The sequence below is a fragment of the Hydractinia symbiolongicarpus genome, chromosome 11 (assembly GCF_029227915.1).
Source record: "Hydractinia symbiolongicarpus strain clone_291-10 chromosome 11, HSymV2.1, whole genome shotgun sequence".
NCBI lineage: Eukaryota > Metazoa > Cnidaria > Hydrozoa > Anthoathecata > Hydractiniidae > Hydractinia > Hydractinia symbiolongicarpus.
Window position 1 is genome coordinate 16023555 of NC_079885.1, and position 23581 is coordinate 16047135.

General features: G+C 40.8%; 40 non-coding genes and 1 pseudogene across 40 annotated transcripts; all 41 read left to right on the forward strand.

The window, feature by feature from the left end:
• The first annotated feature begins 270 nt into the window (after positions 1-270).
• On the forward strand, positions 271-389 carry LOC130615807 (5S ribosomal RNA). Its single transcript, XR_008976894.1, has one exon. It is a non-coding gene; the product is annotated as a 5S ribosomal RNA (ribosomal RNA).
• A 450-nt stretch (positions 390-839) lies between these two features.
• LOC130616150 (5S ribosomal RNA) lies at positions 840-958 on the forward strand. Its single transcript, XR_008977234.1, has one exon. It is a non-coding gene; the product is annotated as a 5S ribosomal RNA (ribosomal RNA).
• A 450-nt stretch (positions 959-1408) lies between these two features.
• On the forward strand, positions 1409-1527 carry LOC130615808 (5S ribosomal RNA). The gene has a single exon (XR_008976895.1). It is a non-coding gene; the product is annotated as a 5S ribosomal RNA (ribosomal RNA).
• Positions 1528-1977: 450 nt separating this feature from the next.
• Positions 1978-2096, forward strand: LOC130616734 (5S ribosomal RNA). The gene has a single exon (XR_008977814.1). It is a non-coding gene; the product is annotated as a 5S ribosomal RNA (ribosomal RNA).
• Positions 2097-2546: 450 nt separating this feature from the next.
• Positions 2547-2665, forward strand: LOC130618038 (5S ribosomal RNA). Its single transcript, XR_008979114.1, has one exon. It is a non-coding gene; the product is annotated as a 5S ribosomal RNA (ribosomal RNA).
• A 450-nt stretch (positions 2666-3115) lies between these two features.
• Positions 3116-3234, forward strand: LOC130618571 (5S ribosomal RNA; annotated as a pseudogene).
• Positions 3235-3682: 448 nt separating this feature from the next.
• On the forward strand, positions 3683-3801 carry LOC130615809 (5S ribosomal RNA). The gene has a single exon (XR_008976896.1). It is a non-coding gene; the product is annotated as a 5S ribosomal RNA (ribosomal RNA).
• Positions 3802-4251: 450 nt separating this feature from the next.
• LOC130616151 (5S ribosomal RNA) lies at positions 4252-4370 on the forward strand. The gene has a single exon (XR_008977235.1). It is a non-coding gene; the product is annotated as a 5S ribosomal RNA (ribosomal RNA).
• A 450-nt stretch (positions 4371-4820) lies between these two features.
• Positions 4821-4939, forward strand: LOC130615810 (5S ribosomal RNA). Its single transcript, XR_008976897.1, has one exon. It is a non-coding gene; the product is annotated as a 5S ribosomal RNA (ribosomal RNA).
• A 450-nt stretch (positions 4940-5389) lies between these two features.
• Positions 5390-5508, forward strand: LOC130616736 (5S ribosomal RNA). Its single transcript, XR_008977817.1, has one exon. It is a non-coding gene; the product is annotated as a 5S ribosomal RNA (ribosomal RNA).
• Positions 5509-5958: 450 nt separating this feature from the next.
• On the forward strand, positions 5959-6077 carry LOC130616737 (5S ribosomal RNA). The gene has a single exon (XR_008977818.1). It is a non-coding gene; the product is annotated as a 5S ribosomal RNA (ribosomal RNA).
• Positions 6078-6527: 450 nt separating this feature from the next.
• Positions 6528-6646, forward strand: LOC130616163 (5S ribosomal RNA). Its single transcript, XR_008977247.1, has one exon. It is a non-coding gene; the product is annotated as a 5S ribosomal RNA (ribosomal RNA).
• Positions 6647-7096: 450 nt separating this feature from the next.
• Positions 7097-7215, forward strand: LOC130617268 (5S ribosomal RNA). Its single transcript, XR_008978346.1, has one exon. It is a non-coding gene; the product is annotated as a 5S ribosomal RNA (ribosomal RNA).
• Positions 7216-7665: 450 nt separating this feature from the next.
• On the forward strand, positions 7666-7784 carry LOC130615813 (5S ribosomal RNA). The gene has a single exon (XR_008976899.1). It is a non-coding gene; the product is annotated as a 5S ribosomal RNA (ribosomal RNA).
• Positions 7785-8234: 450 nt separating this feature from the next.
• Positions 8235-8353, forward strand: LOC130616738 (5S ribosomal RNA). Its single transcript, XR_008977819.1, has one exon. It is a non-coding gene; the product is annotated as a 5S ribosomal RNA (ribosomal RNA).
• A 450-nt stretch (positions 8354-8803) lies between these two features.
• Positions 8804-8922, forward strand: LOC130617685 (5S ribosomal RNA). Its single transcript, XR_008978762.1, has one exon. It is a non-coding gene; the product is annotated as a 5S ribosomal RNA (ribosomal RNA).
• A 450-nt stretch (positions 8923-9372) lies between these two features.
• LOC130615814 (5S ribosomal RNA) lies at positions 9373-9491 on the forward strand. Its single transcript, XR_008976900.1, has one exon. It is a non-coding gene; the product is annotated as a 5S ribosomal RNA (ribosomal RNA).
• Positions 9492-9941: 450 nt separating this feature from the next.
• On the forward strand, positions 9942-10060 carry LOC130616384 (5S ribosomal RNA). The gene has a single exon (XR_008977467.1). It is a non-coding gene; the product is annotated as a 5S ribosomal RNA (ribosomal RNA).
• A 450-nt stretch (positions 10061-10510) lies between these two features.
• On the forward strand, positions 10511-10629 carry LOC130617679 (5S ribosomal RNA). The gene has a single exon (XR_008978756.1). It is a non-coding gene; the product is annotated as a 5S ribosomal RNA (ribosomal RNA).
• Positions 10630-11077: 448 nt separating this feature from the next.
• On the forward strand, positions 11078-11196 carry LOC130615815 (5S ribosomal RNA). The gene has a single exon (XR_008976901.1). It is a non-coding gene; the product is annotated as a 5S ribosomal RNA (ribosomal RNA).
• A 450-nt stretch (positions 11197-11646) lies between these two features.
• On the forward strand, positions 11647-11765 carry LOC130616006 (5S ribosomal RNA). Its single transcript, XR_008977091.1, has one exon. It is a non-coding gene; the product is annotated as a 5S ribosomal RNA (ribosomal RNA).
• A 450-nt stretch (positions 11766-12215) lies between these two features.
• On the forward strand, positions 12216-12334 carry LOC130615816 (5S ribosomal RNA). Its single transcript, XR_008976903.1, has one exon. It is a non-coding gene; the product is annotated as a 5S ribosomal RNA (ribosomal RNA).
• A 450-nt stretch (positions 12335-12784) lies between these two features.
• On the forward strand, positions 12785-12903 carry LOC130616739 (5S ribosomal RNA). The gene has a single exon (XR_008977820.1). It is a non-coding gene; the product is annotated as a 5S ribosomal RNA (ribosomal RNA).
• Positions 12904-13353: 450 nt separating this feature from the next.
• On the forward strand, positions 13354-13472 carry LOC130616740 (5S ribosomal RNA). The gene has a single exon (XR_008977821.1). It is a non-coding gene; the product is annotated as a 5S ribosomal RNA (ribosomal RNA).
• Positions 13473-13922: 450 nt separating this feature from the next.
• LOC130616942 (5S ribosomal RNA) lies at positions 13923-14041 on the forward strand. Its single transcript, XR_008978020.1, has one exon. It is a non-coding gene; the product is annotated as a 5S ribosomal RNA (ribosomal RNA).
• Positions 14042-14491: 450 nt separating this feature from the next.
• Positions 14492-14610, forward strand: LOC130617269 (5S ribosomal RNA). The gene has a single exon (XR_008978347.1). It is a non-coding gene; the product is annotated as a 5S ribosomal RNA (ribosomal RNA).
• Positions 14611-15059: 449 nt separating this feature from the next.
• LOC130616754 (5S ribosomal RNA) lies at positions 15060-15178 on the forward strand. Its single transcript, XR_008977833.1, has one exon. It is a non-coding gene; the product is annotated as a 5S ribosomal RNA (ribosomal RNA).
• Positions 15179-15628: 450 nt separating this feature from the next.
• LOC130617682 (5S ribosomal RNA) lies at positions 15629-15747 on the forward strand. Its single transcript, XR_008978758.1, has one exon. It is a non-coding gene; the product is annotated as a 5S ribosomal RNA (ribosomal RNA).
• A 448-nt stretch (positions 15748-16195) lies between these two features.
• On the forward strand, positions 16196-16314 carry LOC130615817 (5S ribosomal RNA). Its single transcript, XR_008976904.1, has one exon. It is a non-coding gene; the product is annotated as a 5S ribosomal RNA (ribosomal RNA).
• Positions 16315-16764: 450 nt separating this feature from the next.
• On the forward strand, positions 16765-16883 carry LOC130616742 (5S ribosomal RNA). The gene has a single exon (XR_008977822.1). It is a non-coding gene; the product is annotated as a 5S ribosomal RNA (ribosomal RNA).
• Positions 16884-17333: 450 nt separating this feature from the next.
• On the forward strand, positions 17334-17452 carry LOC130615273 (5S ribosomal RNA). Its single transcript, XR_008976362.1, has one exon. It is a non-coding gene; the product is annotated as a 5S ribosomal RNA (ribosomal RNA).
• Positions 17453-17902: 450 nt separating this feature from the next.
• On the forward strand, positions 17903-18021 carry LOC130617270 (5S ribosomal RNA). The gene has a single exon (XR_008978348.1). It is a non-coding gene; the product is annotated as a 5S ribosomal RNA (ribosomal RNA).
• Positions 18022-18471: 450 nt separating this feature from the next.
• On the forward strand, positions 18472-18590 carry LOC130615274 (5S ribosomal RNA). The gene has a single exon (XR_008976364.1). It is a non-coding gene; the product is annotated as a 5S ribosomal RNA (ribosomal RNA).
• A 450-nt stretch (positions 18591-19040) lies between these two features.
• LOC130615819 (5S ribosomal RNA) lies at positions 19041-19159 on the forward strand. The gene has a single exon (XR_008976906.1). It is a non-coding gene; the product is annotated as a 5S ribosomal RNA (ribosomal RNA).
• Positions 19160-19609: 450 nt separating this feature from the next.
• LOC130616743 (5S ribosomal RNA) lies at positions 19610-19728 on the forward strand. The gene has a single exon (XR_008977823.1). It is a non-coding gene; the product is annotated as a 5S ribosomal RNA (ribosomal RNA).
• A 450-nt stretch (positions 19729-20178) lies between these two features.
• LOC130617865 (5S ribosomal RNA) lies at positions 20179-20297 on the forward strand. Its single transcript, XR_008978942.1, has one exon. It is a non-coding gene; the product is annotated as a 5S ribosomal RNA (ribosomal RNA).
• Positions 20298-20747: 450 nt separating this feature from the next.
• On the forward strand, positions 20748-20866 carry LOC130615820 (5S ribosomal RNA). The gene has a single exon (XR_008976907.1). It is a non-coding gene; the product is annotated as a 5S ribosomal RNA (ribosomal RNA).
• A 450-nt stretch (positions 20867-21316) lies between these two features.
• Positions 21317-21435, forward strand: LOC130617279 (5S ribosomal RNA). The gene has a single exon (XR_008978357.1). It is a non-coding gene; the product is annotated as a 5S ribosomal RNA (ribosomal RNA).
• Positions 21436-21885: 450 nt separating this feature from the next.
• LOC130617704 (5S ribosomal RNA) lies at positions 21886-22004 on the forward strand. The gene has a single exon (XR_008978780.1). It is a non-coding gene; the product is annotated as a 5S ribosomal RNA (ribosomal RNA).
• Positions 22005-22454: 450 nt separating this feature from the next.
• LOC130615821 (5S ribosomal RNA) lies at positions 22455-22573 on the forward strand. The gene has a single exon (XR_008976908.1). It is a non-coding gene; the product is annotated as a 5S ribosomal RNA (ribosomal RNA).
• A 450-nt stretch (positions 22574-23023) lies between these two features.
• LOC130617992 (5S ribosomal RNA) lies at positions 23024-23142 on the forward strand. Its single transcript, XR_008979067.1, has one exon. It is a non-coding gene; the product is annotated as a 5S ribosomal RNA (ribosomal RNA).
• Positions 23143-23581: the final 439 nt, after the last annotated feature.

Below are 23581 nucleotides of genomic sequence, written 5' to 3' on the forward strand. Positions count from 1 at the left end.
AAAGAAAATGACGATGTAGTTAATTTGCTAATTAACTTCGTCATATGAAAATTAAGTCTGAAAGTACCCCAGATTGCCTTCGTTGAAACTTTTACCGGAAATCTTAAAGCGCATGGTTGTCGTAATTAACGGATAGCGCTTGAAATGAGCTTTCAAATGCACATAAACACGACCTATTTCGGATAATCCAGTCAAGAAATATGACCTTTAAAGTTTAAACCATTTTCGATGTAATGTGCTAATAAATCGTAGATATCTGCCCGTTTGTTTGTCTACGACCATACCACGATGAACACACCTGTTCTCGTCCGATCACGGAAGTTAAGCATCGTCGGGCCGGGATAGTACTTGGATGGGGGACCGCCTGGGAACTCCCGGTGTCGTAGGTTATTGACTTTTTCACGTTACATTATTTATCATCACGACTGTGACGTATCTTCTTTACGCAATAGCCGCTGAGTAAATCAAGAAAGAGACATGATTAGAAGTTGCTTTTCCTTCAAAACGGCTACCATCGTGCTGCAATAAATGCGCCACGTCGCAAATGAATGGATTACGAGCGTCAGACAAAGAAAATAGCGATGTACTTACTTTGCTAACTAACTTTGTCATATGAAAATTAAGTCTGAAAGTACCCTAGATTGCCTTCGTTGGAACTTTTTACCGAAAATCTTAAAGCGCATGGTTGTCGTAATTAATGAATAGCGCTTGAAATGAGCTTTCAAATGCACATAAACACGACCTATTTCGGGTGATCCAGTCAAGAAATATGACCTTTAAAGTTTAAACCATTTTCGATGTAATGTGCTAATAAATCGTAGATATCTGCCCGTTTGTTTGTCTACGACCATACCACGATGAACACACCTGTTCTCGTCCGATCACGGAAGTTAAGCATCGTCGGGCCGGGATAGTACTTGGATGGGGGACCGCCTGGGAAGTCCCGGTGATGTAGGCTATTGACTTTTTCACGTTACATTATTTATCATTACGACAGTGACGTATCTTTTTTACGCAATAGTCGCTGAGTAAATCAAGAAAGAGACATGATTAGAAGTTGCTTTCCCTTCAAAACGGCTACGATCTGGCAGCAATAAATGCGCCAAGTCGCAAATGAATGGATTACGAGCGTCAGACAAAGAAAATGGCGATGTAGTTAATTTGCTAATTAACTTTGTCATATGAAAATTAAGTCTGAAAGTACCCTAGATTGCCTTCGTTGGAACTTTTTACCGGAAATCTTAAAGCGCATGGTTGTCGTAATTAATGGATAGCGCTTGAAATGAGCTTTCAGATGCACATAAACACGACCTATTTCGGATAATCCAGTCAAGAAATATGACCTTTAAAGTTTAAACCACTTTCGATGTAATGTGCTAATAAATCGTAGATATCTGCCCGTTTGTTTGTCTACGACCATACCACGATGAACACACCTGTTCTCGTCCGATCACGGAAGTTAAGCATCGTCGGGCCGGGATAGTACTTGGATGGGGGACCGCCTGGGAACTCCCGGTGTCGTAGGTTATTGACTTTTTCACGTTACATTATTTATCATCACGACTGTGACGTATCTTCTTTACGCAATAGCCGCTGAGTAAATCAAGAAAGAGACATGATTAGAAGTTGCTTTCCCTTCAAAACGGCTACCATCGTGCTGCAATAAATGCGCCACGTCGCAAATCAATGGATTACGAGTGTCAGACAAAGAAAATAGCGATGTACTTACTTTGCTAACTAACTTTGTCATATGAAAATTAAGTCTGAAAGTACCCTAGATTGCCTTCGTTGGAACTTTTTACCGGAAATCTTAAAGTGCATTATTGTCGTAAAGAATCGATAGCGCTTAAAAAGAGCTTTCAAATGCACATAAACACGAACTATTTCCGATCACCCAGTCAAGAATTATGATCTTTAAAGATCGAACCATTTTCGATGTAATGTGCTAATAAATCGTAGATATCTACCCGTATGTTTGTCTACGACCATACCACGATGAACACACCTGTTCTCGTCCGATCACGGAAGTTAAGCATCGTCGGGCCGTGATAGTACTTGGATGGGGGACCGCCTGGGAACTCCCGGTGTCGTAGGCTATTGACTTTTTCACGTTACATTATTTATCATTACGACTGTGACGTATCTTTTTTACGCAATAGCCGCTGAGTATATCAAGAAAGAGACATGATTAGAAGTTGCTTTCCCTTCAAAACGGCTACCATCGTGCTGCAATAAATGCGCCACGTCGCAAATGAATGGATTACGAGCGTCAGACAAAGAAAATAGCGATGTACTTACTTTGCTAACTAACTTTGTCATATGAAAATTAAGTCTGAAAGTACCCTAGATTGCCTTCGTTGGAACTTTTTACCGGAAATCTTAAAGCGCATTATTGTCGTAAAGAATCGATAGCGCTTAAAAAGAGCTTTCAAATGCACATAAACACGCACTATTTCCGATCACCCAGTCAAGAATTATGATCTTTAAAGTTCGAACCATTTTCGATGTAATGTGCTAATAAATCGTAGATATCTGCCCGTTTGTTTGTCTACGACTATACCACGATGAACACACCTGTTCTCGTCCGATCACGGAAGTTAAGCAGCGTCGGGACGGGATAGTACTTGGATGGGGGACCGCCTGGGAACTCCCGGTGTCGTAGGCTATTGACTTTTTCACGTTACATTATTTATCATTACGACTGTGACGTATCTTTTTTACGCAATAGCCGCTGAGTAAATCAAGAAAGAGACATGATTAGAAGTTGCTTTCCCTTCAAAACGGCTACGATCTGGCAGCAATAAATGCGCCACGTCGCAAATGAATGGATTACGAGCGTCAGACAAAGAAAATGGCGATGTACTTACTTTGCTAATTAACTTTGTCATATGAAAATTAAGTCTGAAAGTACCCTAGATTGCCTTCGTTGGAACTTTTTACAGGAAATCTTAAAGCGCATTATTGTCGTAAAAAATCGATAGCGCTTAAAAAGAGCTTTCAAATGCACATAAACACGACCTATTTCGGATGATCCAGTCAAGAAATATGACCTTTAAAGTTTAAACCATTTTCGATGTAATGTGCTAATAAATCGTAGATATCTGCCCGTTTGTTTGTCTACGACCATATCACGATGAACACACCTGTTCTCCTCCGATCACGCAAGTTAAGCATCGTCGGGCCGTGATGGTACTTGGATGGGGGACCGCCTGGGAACTCCCGGTGTCGTAGGCTATTGACTTGTTCACGTTACATTATTTATCATTACGACTGTGACGTTCTTTTTTACGCAATAGCCGCTGAGTAAATCAAGAAAGAGACATGATTAGAAGTTGCTTTCCCTTCAAAACGGCTACGATCTGGCAGCAATAAATGCGCCACGTCGCAAATGAATGGATTACGAGCGTCAGACAAAGAAAATGACGATGTAGTTAATTTGCTAATTAACTTCGTCATATGAAAATTAAGTCTGAAAGTACCCCAGATTGCCTTCGTTGAAACTTTTACCGGAAATCTTAAAGCGCATGGTTGTCGTAATTAACGGATAGCGCTTGAAATGAGCTTTCAAATGCACATAAACACGACCTATTTCGGATAATCCAGTCAAGAAATATGACCTTTAAAGTTTAAACCATTTTCGATGTAATGTGCTAATAAATCGTAGATATCTGCCCGTTTGTTTGTCTACGACCATACCACGATGAACACACCTGTTCTCGTCCGATCACGGAAGTTAAGCATCGTCGGGCCGGGATAGTACTTGGATGGGGGACCGCCTGGGAACTCCCGGTGTCGTAGGTTATTGACTTTTTCACGTTACATTATTTATCATCACGACTGTGACGTATCTTCTTTACGCAATAGCCGCTGAGTAAATCAAGAAAGAGACATGATTAGAAGTTGCTTTTCCTTCAAAACGGCTACCATCGTGCTGCAATAAATGCGCCACGTCGCAAATGAATGGATTACGAGCGTCAGACAAAGAAAATAGCGATGTACTTACTTTGCTAACTAACTTTGTCATATGAAAATTAAGTCTGAAAGTACCCTAGATTGCCTTCGTTGGAACTTTTTACCGAAAATCTTAAAGCGCATGGTTGTCGTAATTAATGAATAGCGCTTGAAATGAGCTTTCAAATGCACATAAACACGACCTATTTCGGGTGATCCAGTCAAGAAATATGACCTTTAAAGTTTAAACCATTTTCGATGTAATGTGCTAATAAATCGTAGATATCTGCCCGTTTGTTTGTCTACGACCATACCACGATGAACACACCTGTTCTCGTCCGATCACGGAAGTTAAGCATCGTCGGGCCGGGATAGTACTTGGATGGGGGACCGCCTGGGAAGTCCCGGTGATGTAGGCTATTGACTTTTTCACGTTACATTATTTATCATTACGACAGTGACGTATCTTTTTTACGCAATAGTCGCTGAGTAAATCAAGAAAGAGACATGATTAGAAGTTGCTTTCCCTTCAAAACGGCTACGATCTGGCAGCAATAAATGCGCCAAGTCGCAAATGAATGGATTACGAGCGTCAGACAAAGAAAATGGCGATGTAGTTAATTTGCTAATTAACTTTGTCATATGAAAATTAAGTCTGAAAGTACCCTAGATTGCCTTCGTTGGAACTTTTTACCGGAAATCTTAAAGCGCATGGTTGTCGTAATTAATGGATAGCGCTTGAAATGAGCTTTCAGATGCACATAAACACGACCTATTTCGGATAATCCAGTCAAGAAATATGACCTTTAAAGTTTAAACCACTTTCGATGTAATGTGCTAATAAATCGTAGATATCTGCCCGTTTGTTTGTCTACGACCATACCACGATGAACACACCTGTTCTCGTCCGATCACGGAAGTTAAGCATCGTCGGGCCGGGATAGTACTTGGATGGGGGACCGCCTGGGAACTCCCGGTGTCGTAGGTTATTGACTTTTTCACGTTACATTATTTATCATCACGACTGTGACGTATCTTCTTTACGCAATAGCCGCTGAGTAAATCAAGAAAGAGACATGATTAGAAGTTGCTTTCCCTTCAAAACGGCTACCATCGTGCTGCAATAAATGCGCCACGTCGCAAATCAATGGATTACGAGTGTCAGACAAAGAAAATAGCGATGTACTTACTTTGCTAACTAACTTTGTCATATGAAAATTAAGTCTGAAAGTACCCTAGATTGCCTTCGTTGGAACTTTTTACCGGAAATCTTAAAGTGCATTATTGTCGTAAAGAATCGATAGCGCTTAAAAAGAGCTTTCAAATGCACATAAACACGAACTATTTCCGATCACCCAGTCAAGAATTATGATCTTTAAAGATCGAACCATTTTCGATGTAATGTGCTAATAAATCGTAGATATCTACCCGTATGTTTGTCTACGACCATACCACGATGAACACACCTGTTCTCGTCCGATCACGGAAGTTAAGCATCGTCGGGCCGTGATAGTACTTGGATGGGGGACCGCCTGGGAACTCCCGGTGTCGTAGGCTATTGACTTTTTCACGTTACATTATTTATCATTACGACTGTGACGTATCTTTTTTACGCAATAGCCGCTGAGTATATCAAGAAAGAGACATGATTAGAAGTTGCTTTCCCTTCAAAACGGCTACCATCGTGCTGCAATAAATGCGCCACGTCGCAAATGAATGGATTACGAGCGTCAGACAAAGAAAATAGCGATGTACTTACTTTGCTAACTAACTTTGTCATATGAAAATTAAGTCTGAAAGTACCCTAGATTGCCTTCGTTGGAACTTTTTACCGGAAATCTTAAAGCGCATTATTGTCGTAAAGAATCGATAGCGCTTTAAAAGAGCTTTCAAATGCACATAAACACGCACTATTTCCGATCACCCAGTCAAGAATTATGATCTTTAAAGTTCGAACCATTTTCGATGTAATGTGCTAATAAATCGTAGATATCTGCCCGTATGTTTGTCTACGACCATACCACGATGAACACACCTGTTCTCGTCCGATCACGGAAGTTAAGCATCGTCGGGCCGTGATAGTACTTGGATGGGGGACCGCCTGGGAACTCCCGGTGTCGTAGGCTATTGACTTTTTCACGTTACATTATTTATCATTACGACTGTGACGTATCTTTTTTACGCAATAGCCGCTGAGTAAATCAAGAAAGAGACATGATTAGAAGTTGCTTTCCCTTCAAAACGGCTACCATCGTGCTGCAATAAATGCGCCACGTCGCAAATGAATGGATTACGAGCGTCAGACAAAGAAAATGGCGATGTACTTACTTTGCTAACTAACTTTGTCATATGAAAATTAAGTCTGAAAGTACCCTAGATTGCCTTCGTTGGAACTTTTTACCGAAAATCTTAAAGCGCATGGTTGTCGTAATTAATGAATAGCGCTTGAAATGAGCTTTCAAATGCACATAAACACGACCTATTTCGGATGGTCCAGTCAAGAAATATGACCTTTAAAGATTAAACCATTTTCGATGTAATGTGCTAATAAATCGTAGATATCTGCCCGTTTGTTTGTCTACGACCATACCACGATGAACACACCTGTTCTCGTCCGATCTCGGAAGTTAAGCATCGTCGGGCCGGGATAGTACTTGGATGGGGGACCGCCTGGGAACTCCCGGTGTCGTAGGCTATTGACTTTTTCACGTTACATTATTTATCATTACGACTGTGACGTATCTTTTTTACGCAATAGCCGCTGAGTATATCAAGAAAGAGACATGATTAGAAGTTGCTTTCCCTTCAAAACGGCTACCATCGTGCTGCAATAAATGCGCCACGTCGCAAATGAATGGATTACGAGCGTCAGACAAAGAAAATAGCGATGTACTTACTTTGCTAACTAACTTTGTCATATGAAAATTAAGTCTGAAAGTACCCTAGATTGCCTTCGTTGGAACTTTTTACCGGAAATCTTAAAGCGCATTATTGTCGTAAAGAATCGATAGCGCTTAAAAAGAGCTTTCAAATGCACATAAACACGCACTATTTCCGATCACCCAGTCAAGAATTATGATCTTTAAAGTTCGAACCATTTTCGATGTAATGTGCTAATAAATCGTAGATATCTGCCCGTATGTTTGTCTACGACCATACCACGATGAACACACTTGTTCTCGTCCGATCACGGAAGTTAAGCATCGTCGGGCCGTGATAGTACTTGGATGGGGGACCGCCTGGGAACTCCCGGTGTCGTAGGCTATTGACTTTTTCACGTTACATTATTTATCATTACGACTGTGACGTATCTTTTTTACGCAATAGCCGCTGAGTAAATCAAGAAAGAGACATGATTAGAAGTTGCTTTCCCTTCAAAACGGCTACGATCTGGCAGCAATAAATGCGCCAAGTCGCAAATGAATGGATTACGAGCGTCAGACAAAGAAAATGGCGATGTAGTTAATTTGCTAATTAACTTTGTCATATGAAAATTTAGTCTGAAAGTACCCTAGATTGCCTTCGTTGGAACTTTTTACCGGAAATCTTAAAGTGCATGGTTGTCGTAATTAATGGATAGCGCTTGAAATGAGCTTTCAAATGCACATACACACGACCTATTTCGGATGATCCAGTCAAGAAATATGACCTTTAAAGTTTAAACCACTTTCGATGTAATGTGCTAATAAATCGTAGATATCTGCCCGTTTGTTTGTCTACGACCATACCACGATGAACACACCTGTTCTCGTCCGATCACGGAAGTTAAGCATCGTCGGGCCGGGATAGTACTTGGATGGGGGACCGCCTGGGAACTCCCGGTGTCGTAGGTTATTGACTTTTTCACGTTACATTATTTATCATCACGACTGTGACGTATCTTCTTTACGCAATAGCCGCTGAGTAAATCAAGAAAGAGACATGATTAGAAGTTGCTTTCCCTTCAAAACGGCTACGATCTGGCAGCAATAAATGCGCCACGTCGCAAATAAATGGATTACGAGCGTCAGACAAAGAAAATGGCGATGTAGTTAATTTGCTAATTAACTTTGTCATATGAAAATTAAGTCTGAAAGTACCCTAGATTGCCTTCGTTGGAACTTTTTACCGGAAATCTTAAAGCGCATTATTGTCGTAAAGAATCGATAGCGCTTAAAAAGAGCTTTCAAATGCACATAAACACGAACTATTTCCGATCACCCAGTCAAGAATTATGATCTTTAAAGATCGAACCATTTTCGATGTAATGTGCTAATAAATCGTAGATATCTACCCGTATGTTTGTCTACGACCATACCACGATGAACACACCTGTTCTCGTCCGATCACGGAAGTTAAGCATCGTCGGGCCGTGATAGTACTTGGATGGGGGACCGCCTGGGAACTCCCGGTGTCGTAGGCTATTGACTTTTTCACGTTACATTATTTATCATTACGACTGTGACGTATCTTTTTTACGCAATAGCCGCTGAGTATATCAAGAAAGAGACATGATTAGAAGTTGCTTTCCCTTCAAAACGGCTACCATTGTGCTGCAATAAATGCGCCACGTCGCAAATGAATGGATTACGAGCGTCAGACAAAGAAAATAGCGATGTACTTACTTTGCTAACTAACTTTGTCATATGAAAATTAAGTCTGAAAGTACCCTAGATTGCCTTCGTTGGAACTTTTTACCGGAAATCTTAAAGCGCATTATTGTCGTAAAGAATCGATAGCGCTTAAAAAGAGCTTTCAAATGCACATAAACACGCACTATTTCCGATCACCCAGTCAAGAATTATGATCTTTAAAGTTCGAACCATTTTCGATGTAATGTGCTAATAAATCGTAGATATCTGCCCGTATGTTTGTCTACGACCATACCACGATGAACACACCTGTTCTCGTCCGATCACGGAAGTTAAGCATCGTCGGGCCGTCATAGTACTTGGATGGGGGACCGCCTGGGAACTCCCGGTGTCGTAGGCTATTGACTTTTTCACGTTACATTATTTATCATTACGACTGTGACGTATCTTTTTTACGCAATAGCCGCTGAGTAAATCAAGAAAGAGACATGATTAGAAGTTGCTTTCCCTTCAAAACGGCTACGATCTGGCAGCAATAAATGCGCCATGTCGCAAATGAATGGATTACGAGCGTCAGACAAAGAAAAAGACGATGTAGTTAATTTGCTAATTAACTTTGTCATATGAAAATTAAGTCTGAAAGTACCCTAGATTGCCTTCGTTGGAACTTTTTACCGGAAATCTTAAAGCGCGTGGTTGTCGTATTTAATGGATAGCGCTTGAAATGAGCTTTCAAATGCACATAAACACGACCTATTTCGGATTATCCAGTCAAGAAATATGACCTTTAAAGTTTAAACCACTTTCGATGTAATGTGCTAATAAATCGTAGATATCTGCCCGTTTGTTTGTCTACGACCATACCACGATGAACACACCTGTTCTCGTCCGATCACGGAAGTTAAGCATCGTCGGGCCGGGATAGTACTTGGATGGGGGACCGCCTGGGAACTCCCGGTGTCGTAGGTTATTGACTTTTTCACGTTACATTATTTATCATCACGACTGTGACGTATCTTCTTTACGCAATAGCCGCTGAGTAAATCAAGAAAGAGACATGATTAGAAGTTGCTTTCCCTTCAAAACGGCTACGATCTGGCAGCAATAAATGCGCCACGTCGCAAATGAATGGATTACGAGCGTCAGACAAAGAAAATGGCGATGTACTTACTTTGCTAACTAACTTTGTCATATGAAAATTAAGTCTGAAAGTACCCTAGATTGCCTTCGTTGGAACTTTTTACCGAAAATCTTAAAGCGCATGGTTGTCGTAAATAATGAATAGCGCTTGAAATGAGCTTTCAAATGCACATAAACACGACCTATTTCGGATGATCCAGTCAAGAAATATGACCTTTAAAGTTTAAACCATTTTCGATGTAATGTGCTAATAAATCGTAGATATCTGCCCGTTTGTTTGTCTACGACCATACCACGATGAACACACATGTTCTCGTCCGATCACGGAAGTTAAGCATCGTCGGGCCGGGATAGTACTTGGATGGGGGACCGCCTGGGAACTCCCGGTGTCGTAGGCTATTGACTTTTTCACGTTACATTATTTATCATTACGACTGTGACGTATCTTTTTTACGCAATAGCCGCTGAGTAAATCAAGAAAGAGACATGATTAGAAGTTGCTTTCCCTTCAAAACGGCTACGATCTGGCAGCAATAAATGCGTCACGTCGCAAATGAATGGATTACGAGCGTCAGACAAAGAAAATGGCGATGTACTTACTTTGCTAATTAACTTTGTCATATGAAAATTAAGTCTGAAAGTACCCTAGATTGCCTTCGTTGGAACTTTTTACCGGAAATCTTAAAGCGCATGGTTGTCGTAATTAATGAATAGCGCTTGAAATGAGCTTTCAAATGCACATAAACACGACCTATTTCGGATGATCCAGTCAAGAAATATGACCTTTAAAGTTCAAACCATTTTCGATGTAATGTGCTAATAAATCGTAGATATCTGCCCGTTTGTTTGTCTACGACCATATCACGATGAACACACCTGTTCTCGTCCGATCACGGAAGTTAAGCATCGTCGGGCCGTGATAGTACTCGGATGGGGGACCGCCTGGGAACTCCCGGTGTCGTAGGCTATTGACTTGTTCACGTTACATTATTTATCATTACGACTGTGACGTTCTTTTTTACGCAATAGCCGCTGAGTAAATCAAGAAAGAGACATGATTAGAAGTTGCTTTCCCTTCAAAACGGCTACGATCTGGCAGCAATAAATGCGCCACGTCGCAAATGAATGGATTACGAGCGTCAGACAAAGAAAATGACGATGTAGTTAATTTGCTAATTAACTTCGTCATATGAAAATTAAGTCTGAAAGTACCCCAGATTGCCTTCGTTGAAACTTTTACCGGAAATCTTAAAGCGCATGGTTGTCGTAATTAACGGATAGCGCTTGAAATGAGCTTTCAAATGCACATAAACACGACCTATTTCGGATAATCCAGTCAAGAAATATGACCTTTAAAGTTTAAACCATTTTCGATGTAATGTGCTAATAAATCGTAGATATCTGCCCGTTTGTTTGTCTACGACCATACCACGATGAACACACCTGTTCTCGTCCGATCACGGAAGTTAAGCATCGTCGGGCCGGGATAGTACTTGGATGGGGGACCGCCTGGGAACTCCCGGTGTCGTAGGTTATTGACTTTTTCACGTTACATTATTTATCATCACGACTGTGACGTATCTTCTTTACGCAATAGCCGCTGAGTAAATCAAGAAAGAGACATGATTAGAAGTTGCTTTCCCTTCAAAACGGCTACCATCGTGCTGCAATAAATGCGCCACGTCGCAAATGAATGGATTACGAGCGTCAGACAAAGAAAATAGCGATGTACTTACTTTGCTAACTAACTTTGTCATATGAAAATTAAGTCTGAAAGTACCCTAGATTGCCTTCGTTGGAACTTTTTACCGAAAATCTTAAAGCGCATGGTTGTCGTAATTAATGAATAGCGCTTGAAATGAGCTTTCAAATGCACAGAAACACGACCTATTTCGGGTGATCCAGTCAAGAAATATGACCTTTAAAGTTTAAACCATTTTCGATGTAATGTGCTAATAAATCGTAGATATCTGCCCGTTTGTTTGTCTACGACCATACCACGATGAACACACCTGTTCTCGTCCGATCACGGAAGTTAAGCATCGTCGGGCCGGGATAGTACTTGGATGGGGGACCGCCTGGGAAGTCCCGGTGACGTAGGCTATTGACTTTTTCACGTTACATTATTTATCATTACGACAGTGACGTATCTTTTTTACGCAATAGTCGCTGAGTAAATCAAGAAAGAGACATGATTAGAAGTTGCTTTCCCTTCAAAACGGCTACGATCTGGCAGCAATAAATGCGCCAAGTCGCAAATGAATGGATTACGAGCGTCAGACAAAGAAAATGGCGATGTAGTTAATTTGCTAATTAACTTTGTCATATGAAAATTAAGTCTGAAAGTACCCTAGATTGCCTTCGTTGGAACTTTTTACCGGAAATCTTAAAGCGCATGGTTGTCGTAATTAATGGATAGCGCTTGAAATGAGCTTTCAAATGCACATAAACAGGACCTATTTCGGATAATCCAGTCAAGAAATATGACCTTTAAAGTTTAAACCACTTTCGATGTAATGTGCTAATAAATCGTAGATATCTGCCCGTTTGTTTGTCTACGACCATACCACGATGAACACACCTGTTCTCGTCCGATCACGGAAGTTAAGCATCGTCGGGCCGGGATAGTACTTGGATGGGGGACCGCCTGGGAACTCCCGGTGTCGTAGGTTATTGACTTTTTCACGTTACATTATTTATCATCACGACTGTGACGTATCTTCTTTACGCAATAGCCGCTGAGTAAATCAAGAAAGAGACATGATTAGAAGTTGCTTTCCCTTCAAAACGGCTACCATCGTGCTGCAATAAATGCGCCACGTCGCAAATCAATGGATTACGAGTGTCAGACAAAGAAAATAGCGATGTACTTACTTTGCTAACTAACTTTGTCATATGAAAATTAAGTCTGAAAGTACCCTAGATTGCCTTCGTTGGAACTTTTTACCGGAAATCTTAAAGCGCATTATTGTCGTAAGGAATCGATAGCGCTTAAAAAGAGCTTTCAAATGCACATAAACACGAACTATTTCCGATCACCCAGTCAAGAATTATGATCTTTAAAGATCGAACCATTTTCGATGTAATGTGCTAATAAATCGTAGATATCTACCCGTATGTTTGTCTACGACCATACCACGATGAACACACCTGTTCTCGTCCGATCACGGAAGTTAAGCATCGTCGGGCCGTGATAGTACTTGGATGGGGGACCGCCTGGGAACTCCCGGTGTCGTAGGCTATTGACTTTTTCACGTTACATTATTTATCATTGCGACTGTGACGTATCTTTTTTACGCAATAGCCGCTGAGTATATCAAGAAAGAGACATGATTAGAAGTTGCTTTCCCTTCAAAACGGCTACCATCGTGCTGCAATAAATGCGCCACGTCGCAAATGAATGGATTACGAGCGTCAGACAAAGAAAATAGCGATGTACTTACTTTGCTAACTAACTTTGTCATATGAAAATTAAGTCTGAAAGTACCCTAGATTGCCTTCGTTGGAACTTTTTACCGGAAATCTTAAAGCGCATTATTGTCGTAAAGAATCGATAGCGCTTAAAAAGAGCTTTCAAATGCACATAAACACGCACTATTTCCGATCACCCAGTCAAGAATTATGATCTTTAAAGTTCGAACCATTTTCGATGTAATGTGCTAATAAATCGTAGATATCTGCCCGTATGTTTGTCTACGACCATACCACGATGAACACACCTGTTCTCGTCCGATCACGGAAGTTAAGCATCGTCGGGCCGTGATAGTACTTGGATGGGGGACCGCCTGGGAACTCCCGGTGTCGTAGGCTATTGACTTTTTCACGTTACATTATTTATCATTACGACTGTGACGTATCTTTTTTACGCAATAGCCGCTGAGTAAATCAAGAAAGAGACATGATTAGAAGTTGCTTTCCCTTCAAAACGGCTACCATCGTGCTGCAATAAATGCGCCACGTCGCAAATGAATGGATTACGAGCGTGAGACAAAGAAAATGGCGATGTACTTACTTTGCTAACTAACTTTGTCATATGAAAATTAAGTCTGAAAGTACCCTAGATTGCCTTCGTTGGAACTTTTTACCGAAAATCTTAAAGCGCATGGTTGTCGTAATTAATGAATAGCGCTTGAAATGAGCTTTCAAATGCACATAAACACGACTTATTTCGGATGGTCCAGTCAAGAAATATGACCTTTAAAGATTAAACCATTTTCGATGTAATGTGCTAATAAATCGTAGATATCTGCCCGTTTGTTTGTCTACGACCATACCACGATGAACACACCTGTTCTCGTCCGATCAAGGAAGTTAAGCATCGTCGGGCCGGGATAGTACTTGGATGGGGGACCGCCTGGGAACTCCCGGTGTCGTAGGCTATTGACTTTTTCACGTTACATTATTTATCATTATGACTGTGACGTATCTTTTTTACGCAATAGCCGCTGAGTATATCAAGAAAGAGACATGATTAGAAGTTGCTTTCCCTTCAAAACGGCTACCATCGTGCTGCAATAAATGCGCCACGTCGCAAATGAATGGATTACGAGCGTCAGACAAAGAAAATAGCGATGTACTTACTTTGCTAACTAACTTTGTCATATGAAAATTAAGTCTGAAAGTACCCTAGATTGCCTTCGTTGGAACTTTTTACCGGAAATCTTAAAGCGCATTATTGTCGTAAAGAATCGATAGCGCTTAAAAAGAGCTTTCAAATGCACATAAACACGCACTATTTCCGATCACCCAGTCAAGAATTATGATCTTTAAAGTTCGAACCATTTTCGATGTAATGTGCTAATAAATCGTAGATATCTGCCCGTATGTTTGTCTACGACCATACCACGATGAACACACTTGTTCTCGTCCGATCACGGAAGTTAAGCATCGTCGGGCCGTGATAGTACTTGGATGGGGGACCGCCTGGGAACTCCCGGTGTCGTAGGCTATTGACTTTTTCACGTTACATTATTTATCATTACGACTGTGACGTATCTTTTTTACGCAATAGCCGCTGAGTAAATCAAGAAAGAGACATGATTAGAAGTTGCTTTCCCTTCAAAACGGCTACGATCTGGCAGCAATAAATGCGCCACGTCGCAAATGAATGGATTACGAGCGTCAGACAAAGAAAATGGCGATGTACTTACTTTGCTAATTAACTTTGTCATATGAAAATTAAGTCTGAAAGTACCCTAGATTGCCTTCGTTGGAACTTTTTACCGGAAATCTTAAAGCGCATTATTGTCGTAAAAAATCGATAGCGCTTAAAAAGAGCTTTCAAATGCACATAAACACGACCTATTTCGGATAATCCAGTCAAGAAATATGACTTTAAAGTTTAAACCATTTTCGATGTAATGTGCTAATAAATCGTAGATATCTGCCCGTTTGTTTGTCTACGACTATACCACGATGAACACACCTGTTCTCGTCCGATCACGGAAGTTAAGCATCGTCGGGCCGGCATAGTACTTGGATGGGGGACCGCCTGGGAACTCCCGGTGTCGTAGGCTATTGACTTTTTCACGTTACATTATTTATCATTACGACTGTGACGTATCTTTTTTACGCAATAGCCGCTGAGTAAATCAAGAAAGAGACATGATTAGAAGTTGCTTTCCCTTCAAAACGGCTACCATCGTGCTGCAATAAATGCGCCACGTCGCAAATGAATGGATTACGAGCGTCAGACAAAGAAAATAGCGATGTACTTACTTTGCTAACTAACTTTGTCATATGAAAATTAAGTCTGAAAGTACCCTAGATTGCCTTCGTTGGAAATTTTTAACGAAAATCTTAAAGCGCATGGTTGTCGTAATTAATGAATAGCGCTTGAAATGAGCTTTCAAATGCACATAAACACGACCTATTTCGGATGATCCAGTCAAGAAATATGACCTTTAAAGTTCAAACCATTTTCGATGTAATGTGCTAATAAATCGTAGATATCTGCCCGTTTGTTTGTCTACGACCATATCACGATGAACACACCTGTTCTCGTCCGATCACGGAAGTTAAGCATCGTCGGGCCGTGATAGTACTCGGATGGGGGACCGCCTGGGAACTCCCGGTGTCGTAGGCTATTGACTTGTTCACGTTACATTATTTATCATTACGACTGTGACGTTCTTTTTTACGCAATAGCCGCTGAGTAAATCAAGAAAGAGACATGATTAGAAGTTGCTTTCCCTTCAAAACGGCTACGATCTGGCAGCAATAAATGCGCCACGTCGCAAATGAATGGATTACGAGCGTCAGACAAAGAAAATGACGATGTAGTTAATTTGCTAATTAACTTCGTCATATGAAAATTAAGTCTGAAAGTACCCCAGATTGCCTTCGTTGAAACTTTTACCGGAAATCTTAAAGCGCATGGTTGTCGTAATTAACGGATAGCGCTTGAAATGAGCTTTCAAATGCACATAAACACGACCTATTTCGGATAATCCAGTCAAGAAATATGACCTTTAAAGTTTAAACCATTTTCGATGTAATGTGCTAATAAATCGTAGATATCTGCCCGTTTGTTTGTCTACGACCATACCACGATGAACACACCTGTTCTCGTCCGATCACGGAAGTTAAGCATCGTCGGGCCGGGATAGTACTTGGATGGGGGACCGCCTGGGAACTCCCGGTGTCGTAGGTTATTGACTTTTTCACGTTACATTATTTATCATCACGACTGTGACGTATCTTCTTTACGCAATAGCCGCTGAGTAAATCAAGAAAGAGACATGATTAGAAGTTGCTTTCCCTTCAAAACGGCTACCATCGTGCTGCAATAAATGCGCCACGTCGCAAATGAATGGATTACGAGCGTCAGACAAAGAAAATAGCGATGTACTTACTTTGCTAACTAACTTTGTCATATGAAAATTAAGTCTGAAAGTACCCTAGATTGCCTTCGTTGGAACTTTTTACCGGAAATCTTAAAGCGCATTATTGTCGTTAAGAATCGATAGCGCTTAAAAAGAGCTTTCAAATGCACATAAACACGCACTATTTCCAATCACCCAGTCAAGAATTATGATCTTTAAAGTTCGAACCATTTTCGATGTAATGTGCTAATAAATCGTAGATATCTGCCCGTATGTTTGTCTACGACCATACCACGATGAACACACCTGTTCTCGTCCGATCACGGAAGTTAAGCATCGTCGGGCCGTGATAGTACTTGGATGGGGGACCGCCTGGGAACTCCCGGTGTCGTAGGCTATTGACTTTTTCACGTTACATTATTTATCATTACGACTGTGACGTATCTTTTTTACGCAATAGCCGCTGAGTAAATCAAGAAAGAGACATGATTAGAAGTTGCTTTCCCTTCAAAACGGCTACCATCGTGCTGCAATAAATGCGCCACGTCGCAAATGAATGGATTACGAGCGTCAGACAAAGAAAATGGCGATGTACTTACTTTGCTAACTAACTTTGTCATATGAAAATTAAGTCTGAAAGTACCCTAGATTGCCTTCGTTGGAACTTTTTACCGAAAATCTTAAAGCGCATGGTTGTCGTAATTAATGAATAGCGCTTGAAATGAGCTTTCAAATGCACATAAACACGACCTATTTCGGATGGTCCAGTCAAGAAATATGACCTTTAAAGATTAAACCATTTTCGATGTAATGTGCTAATAAATCGTAGATATCTGCCCGTTTGTTTGTCTACGACCATACCACGATGAACACACCTGTTCTCGTCCGATCACGGAAGTTAAGCATCGTCGGGCCGGGATAGTACTTGGATGGGGGACCGCCTGGGAACTCCCGGTGTCGTAGGCTATTGACTTTTTCACGTTACATTATTTATCATTATGACTGTGACGTATCTTTTTTACGCAATAGCCGCTGAGTATATCAAGAAAGAGACATGATTAGAAGTTGCTTTCCCTTCAAAACGGCTACCATCGTGCTGCAATAAATGCGCCACGTCGCAAATGAATGGATTACGAGCGTCAGACAAAGAAAATAGCGATGTACTTACTTTGCTAACTAACTTTGTCATATGAAAATTAAGTCTGAAAGTACCCTAGATTGCCTTCGTTGGAACTTTTTACCGGAAATCTTAAAGCGCATTATTGTCGTAAAGAATCGATAGCGCTTAAAAAGAGCTTTCCAATGCACATAAACACGCACTATTTCCGATCACCCAGTCAAGAATTATGATCTTTAAAGTTCGAACCATTTTCGATGTAATGTGCTAATAAATCGTAGATATCTGCCCGTATGTTTGTCTACGACCATACCACGATGAACACACTTGTTCTCGTCCGATCACGGAAGTTAAGCATCGTCGGGCCGTGATAGTACTTGGATGGGGGACCGCCTGGGAACTCCCGGTGTCGTAGGCTATTGACTTTTTCACGTTACATTATTTATCATTACGACTGTGACGTATCTTTTTTACGCAATAGCCGCTGAGTAAATCAAGAAAGAGACATGATTAGAAGTTGCTTTCCCTTCAAAACGGCTACCATCGTGCTGCAATAAATGCGCCACGTCGCAAACGAATGGATTACGAGCGTCAGACAAAGAAAATAGCGATGTACTTACTTTGCTAACTAACTTTGTCATATGAAAATTAAGTCTGAAAGTACCCTAGATTGCCTTCGTTGGAACTTTTTACCGAAAATCTTAAAGCGCATGGTTGTCGTAATTAATGAATAGCGCTTGAAATGAGCTTTCAAATGCACATAAACACGACCTATTTCGGATGATCCAGTCAAGAAATATGACCTTTAAAGATTAAACCATTTTCGATGTAATGTGCTAATAAATCGTAGATATCTGCCCGTTTGTTTGTCTACGACCATACCACGATGAACACACCTGTTCTCGTCCGATCACGGAAGTTAAGCATCGTCGGGCCGGGATAGTACTTGGATGGGGGACCGCCTGGGAACTCCCGGTGTCGTAGGCTATTGACTTTTTCACGTTACATTATTTATCATTACGACTGTGACGTATCTTTTTTACGCAATAGCCGCTGAGTAAATCAAGAAAGAGACATGATTAGAAGTTGCTTTCCCTTCAAAACGGCTACGATCTGGCAGCAATAAATGCGCCAAGTCGCAAATGAATGGATTACGAGCGTCAGACAAAGAAAATGGCGATGTAGTTAATTTGCTAATTAACTTTGTCATATGAAAATTTAGTCTGAAAGTACCCTAGATTGCCTTCGTTGGAACTTTTTACCGGAAATCTTAAAGTGCATGGTTGTCGTAATTAATGGATAGCGCTTGAAATGAGCTTTCAAATGCACATACACACGACCTATTTCGGATGATCCAGTGAAGAAATATGACCTTTAAAGTTTAAACCACTTTCGATGTAATGTGCTAATAAATCGTAGATATCTGCCCGTTTGTTTGTCTACGACCATACCACGATGAACACACCTGTTCTCGTCCGATCACGGAAGTTAAGCATCGTCGGGCCGGGATAGTACTTGGATGGGGGACCGCCTGGGAACTCCCGGTGTCGTAGGTTATTGACTTTTTCACGTTACATTATTTATCATCACGACTGTGACGTATCTTCTTTACGCAATAGCCGCTGAGTAAATCAAGAAAGAGACATGATTAGAAGTTGCTTTCCCTTCAAAACGGCTACGATCTGGCAAGAATAAATGCGCCACGTCGCAAATAAATGGATTACGAGCGTCAGATAAAGAAAATGGCGATGTAGTTAATTTGCTAATTAACTTTGTCATATGAAAATTAAGTCTGAAAGTACCCTAGATTGCCTTCGTTGGAACTTTTTACCGGAAATCTTAAAGCGCATTATTGTCGTAAAGAATCGATAGCGCTTAAAAAGAGCTTTCAAATGCACATAAACACGAACTATTTCCGATCACCCAGTCAAGAATTATGATCTTTAAAGATCGAACCATTTTCGATGTAATGTGCTAATAAATCGTAGATATCTACCCGTATGTTTGTCTACGACCATACCACGATGAACACACCTGTTCTCGTCCGATCACGGAAGTTAAGCATCGTCGGGCCGTGATAGTACTTGGATGGGGGACCGCCTGGGAACTCCCGGTGTCGTAGGCTATTGACTTTTTCACGTTACATTATTTATCATTACGACTGTGACGTATCTTTTTTACGCAATAGCCGCTGAGTATATCAAGAAAGAGACATGATTAGAAGTTGCTTTCCCTTCAAAACGGCTACCATTGTGCTGCAATAAATGCGCCACGTCACAAATGAATGGATTACGAGCGTCAGACAAAGAAAATAGCGATGTACTTACTTTGCTAACTAACTTTGTCATATGAAAATTAAGTCTGAAAGTACCCTAGATTGCCTTCGTTGGAACTTTTTACCGGAAATCTTAAAGCGCATTATTGTCGTAAAGAATCGATAGCGCTTAAAAAGAGCTTTCAAATGCACATAAACACGCACTATTTCCGATCACCCAGTCAAGAATTATGATCTTTAAAGTTCGAACCATTTTCGATGTAATGTGCTAATAAATCGTAGATATCTGCCCGTATGTTTGTCTACGACCATACCACGATGAACACACCTGTTCTCGTCCGATCACGGAAGTTAAGCATCGTCGGGCCGTGATAGTACTTGGATGGGGGACCGCCTGGGAACTCCCGTTGTCGTAGGCTATTGACTTTTTCACGTTACATTATTTATCATTACGACTGTAACGTATCTTTTTTACGCAATAGCCGCTGAGTAAATAAAGAAAGAGACATGATTAGAAGTTGCTTTCCCTTCAAAACGGCTACGATCTGGCAGCAATAAATGCGCCATGTCGCAAATGAATGGATTACGAGCGTCAGACAAAGAAAAAGACGATGTAGTTAATTTGCTAATTAACTTTGTCATATGAAAATTAAGTCTGAAAGTACCCTAGATTGCCTTCGTTGGAACTTTTTACCGGAAAACTTAAAGCGCGTGGTTGTCGTAATTAATGGATAGCGCTTGAAATGAGCTTTCAAATGCACATAAACACGACCTATTTCGGATTATCCAGTCAAGAAATATGACCTTTAAAGTTTAAACCACTTTCGATGTAATGTGCTAATAAATCGTAGATATCTGCCCGTTTGTTTGTCTACGACCATACCACGATGAACACACCTGTTCTCGTCCGATCACGGAAGTTAAGCATCGTCGGGCCGGGATAGTACTTGGATGGGGGACCGCCTGGGAACTCCCGGTGTCGTAGGTTATTGACTTTTTCACGTTACATTATTTATCATCACGACTGTGACGTATCTTCTTTACGCAATAGCCGCTGAGTAAATCAAGAAAGAGACATGATTAGAAGTTGCTTTCCCTTCAAAACGGCTACGATCTGGCAGCAATAAATGCGCCACGTCGCAAATAAATGGATTACGAGCGTCAGACAAAGAAAATAGCGATGTAGTTAATTTGCTAATTAACTTTGTCATATGAAAATTAAGTCTGAAAGTACCCTAGATTGCCTTCGTTGGAACTTTTTACCGGAAATCTTAAAGCGCATTATTGTCGTAAAGAATCGATAGCGCTTAAAAAGAGCTTTCAAATGCACATAAACACGAACTATTTCCGATCACCCAGTCAAGAATTATGATCTTTAAAGATCGAACCATTTTCGATGTAATGTGCTAATAAATCGTAGATATCTACCCGTATGTTTGTCTACGACCATACCACGATGAGCACACCTGTTCTCGTCCGATCACGGAAGTTAAGCATCGTCGGGCCGTGATAGTACTTGGATGGGGGACCGCCTGGGAACTCCCGGTGTCGTAGGCTATTGACTTTTTCACGTTACATTATTTATCATTACGACTGTGACGTATCTTTTTTACGCAATAGCCGCTGAGTATATCAAGAAAGAGACATGATTAGAAGTTGCTTTCCCTTCAAAACGGCTACCATCGTGCTGCAATAAATGCGCCACGTCGCAAATGAATGGATTACGAGCGTCAGACAAAGAAAATAGCGATGTACTTACTTTGCTAACTAACTTTGTCATATGAAAATTAAGTCTGAAAGTACCCTAGATTGCCTTCGTTGGAACTTTTTACCAGAAATCTTAAAGCGCATTATTGTCGTAAAGAATCGATAGCGCTTAAAAAGAGCTTTCAAATGCACATAAACACGCACTATTTCCGATCACCCAGTCAAGAATTATGATCTTTAAAGTTCGAACCATTTTCGATGTAATGTGCTAATAAATCGTAGATATCTGCCCGTATGTTTGTCTACGACCATACCACGATGAACACACCTGTTCTCGTCCGATCACGGAAGTTAAGCATCGTCGGGCCGTGATAATACTTGGATGGGGGACCGCCTGGGAACTCCCGGTGTCGTAGGCTATTGACTTTTTCACGTTACATTATTTATCATTACGACTGTGACGTATCTTTTTTACGCAATAGCCGCTGAGTAAATCAAGAAAGAGACATGATTAGAAGTTGCTTTCCCTTCAAAACGGCTACGATTTGGCAGCAATAAATGCGCCACGTCGCAAATGAATGGATTACGAGCGTCAGACAAAGAAAAAGACGATGTAGTTAATTTGCTAATTAACTTTGTCATATGAAAATTAAGTCTGAAAGTACCCTAGATTGCCTTCGTTGGAACTTTTTACCGGAAATCTTAAAGCGCGTGGTTGTCGTAATTAATGGATAGCGCTTGAAATGAGCTTTCAAATGCACATAAACACGACCTATTTCGGATTATCCAGTCAAGAAATATGACCTTTAAAGTTTAAACCACTTTCGATGTAATGTGCTAATAAATCGTAGATATCTGCCCGTTTGTTTGTCTACGACCATACCACGATGAACACACCTGTTCTCGTCCGATCACGGAAGTTAAGCATCGTCGGGCCGGGATAGTACTTGGATGGGGGACCGCCTGGGAACTCCCGGTGTCGTAGGTTATTGACTTTTTCACGTTACATTATTTATCATCACGACTGTGACGTATCTTCTTTACGCAATAGCCGCTGAGTAAATCAAGAAAGAGACATGATTAGAAGTTGCTTTCCCTTCAAAACGGCTACGATCTGGCAGCAATAAATGCGCCACGTCGCAAATAAATGGATTACGGGCGTCAGACAAAGAAAATAGCGATGTAGTTAATTTGCTAATTAACTTTGTCATATGAAAATTAAGTCTGAAAGTACCCTAGATTGCCTTCGTTGGAACTTTTTACCGGAAATCTTAAAGCGCATTATTGTCGTAAAGAATCGATAGCGCTTAAAAAGAGCTTTCAAATGCACATAAACACGAACTATTTCCGATCACCCAGTCAAGAATTATGATCTTTAAAGTTCGAACCATTTTCGATGTAATGTGCCAATAAATCGTAGATATCTGCCCGTATGTTTGTCTACGACCATACCACGATTAACACACCTGTTCTCGTCCGATCACGGAAGTTAAGCATCGTCGGGCCGTGATAATACTTGGATGGGGGACCGCCTGGGAACTCCCGGTGTCGTAGGCTATTGACTTTTTCACGTTACATTATTTATCATTACGACTGTGACGTATCTTTTTTACGCAATAGCCGCTGAGTAAATCAAGAAAGAGACATGATTAGAAGTTGCTTTCCCTTCAAAACGGCTACGATTTGGCAGCAATAAATGCGCCACGTCGCAAATGAATGGATTACGAGCGTCAGACAAAGAAAAAGACGATGTAGTTAATTTGCTAATTAACTTTGTCATATGAAAATTAAGTCTGAAAGTACCCTAGATTGCCTTCGTTGGAACTTTTTACCGGAAATCTTAAAGCGCGTGGTTGTCGTAATTAATGGATAGCGCTTGAAATGATCTTTCAAATGCACATAAACACGACCTATTTCGGATTATCCAGTCAAGAAATATGACCTTTAAAGTTTAAACCACTTTCGATGTAATGTGCTAATAAATCGTAGATATCTG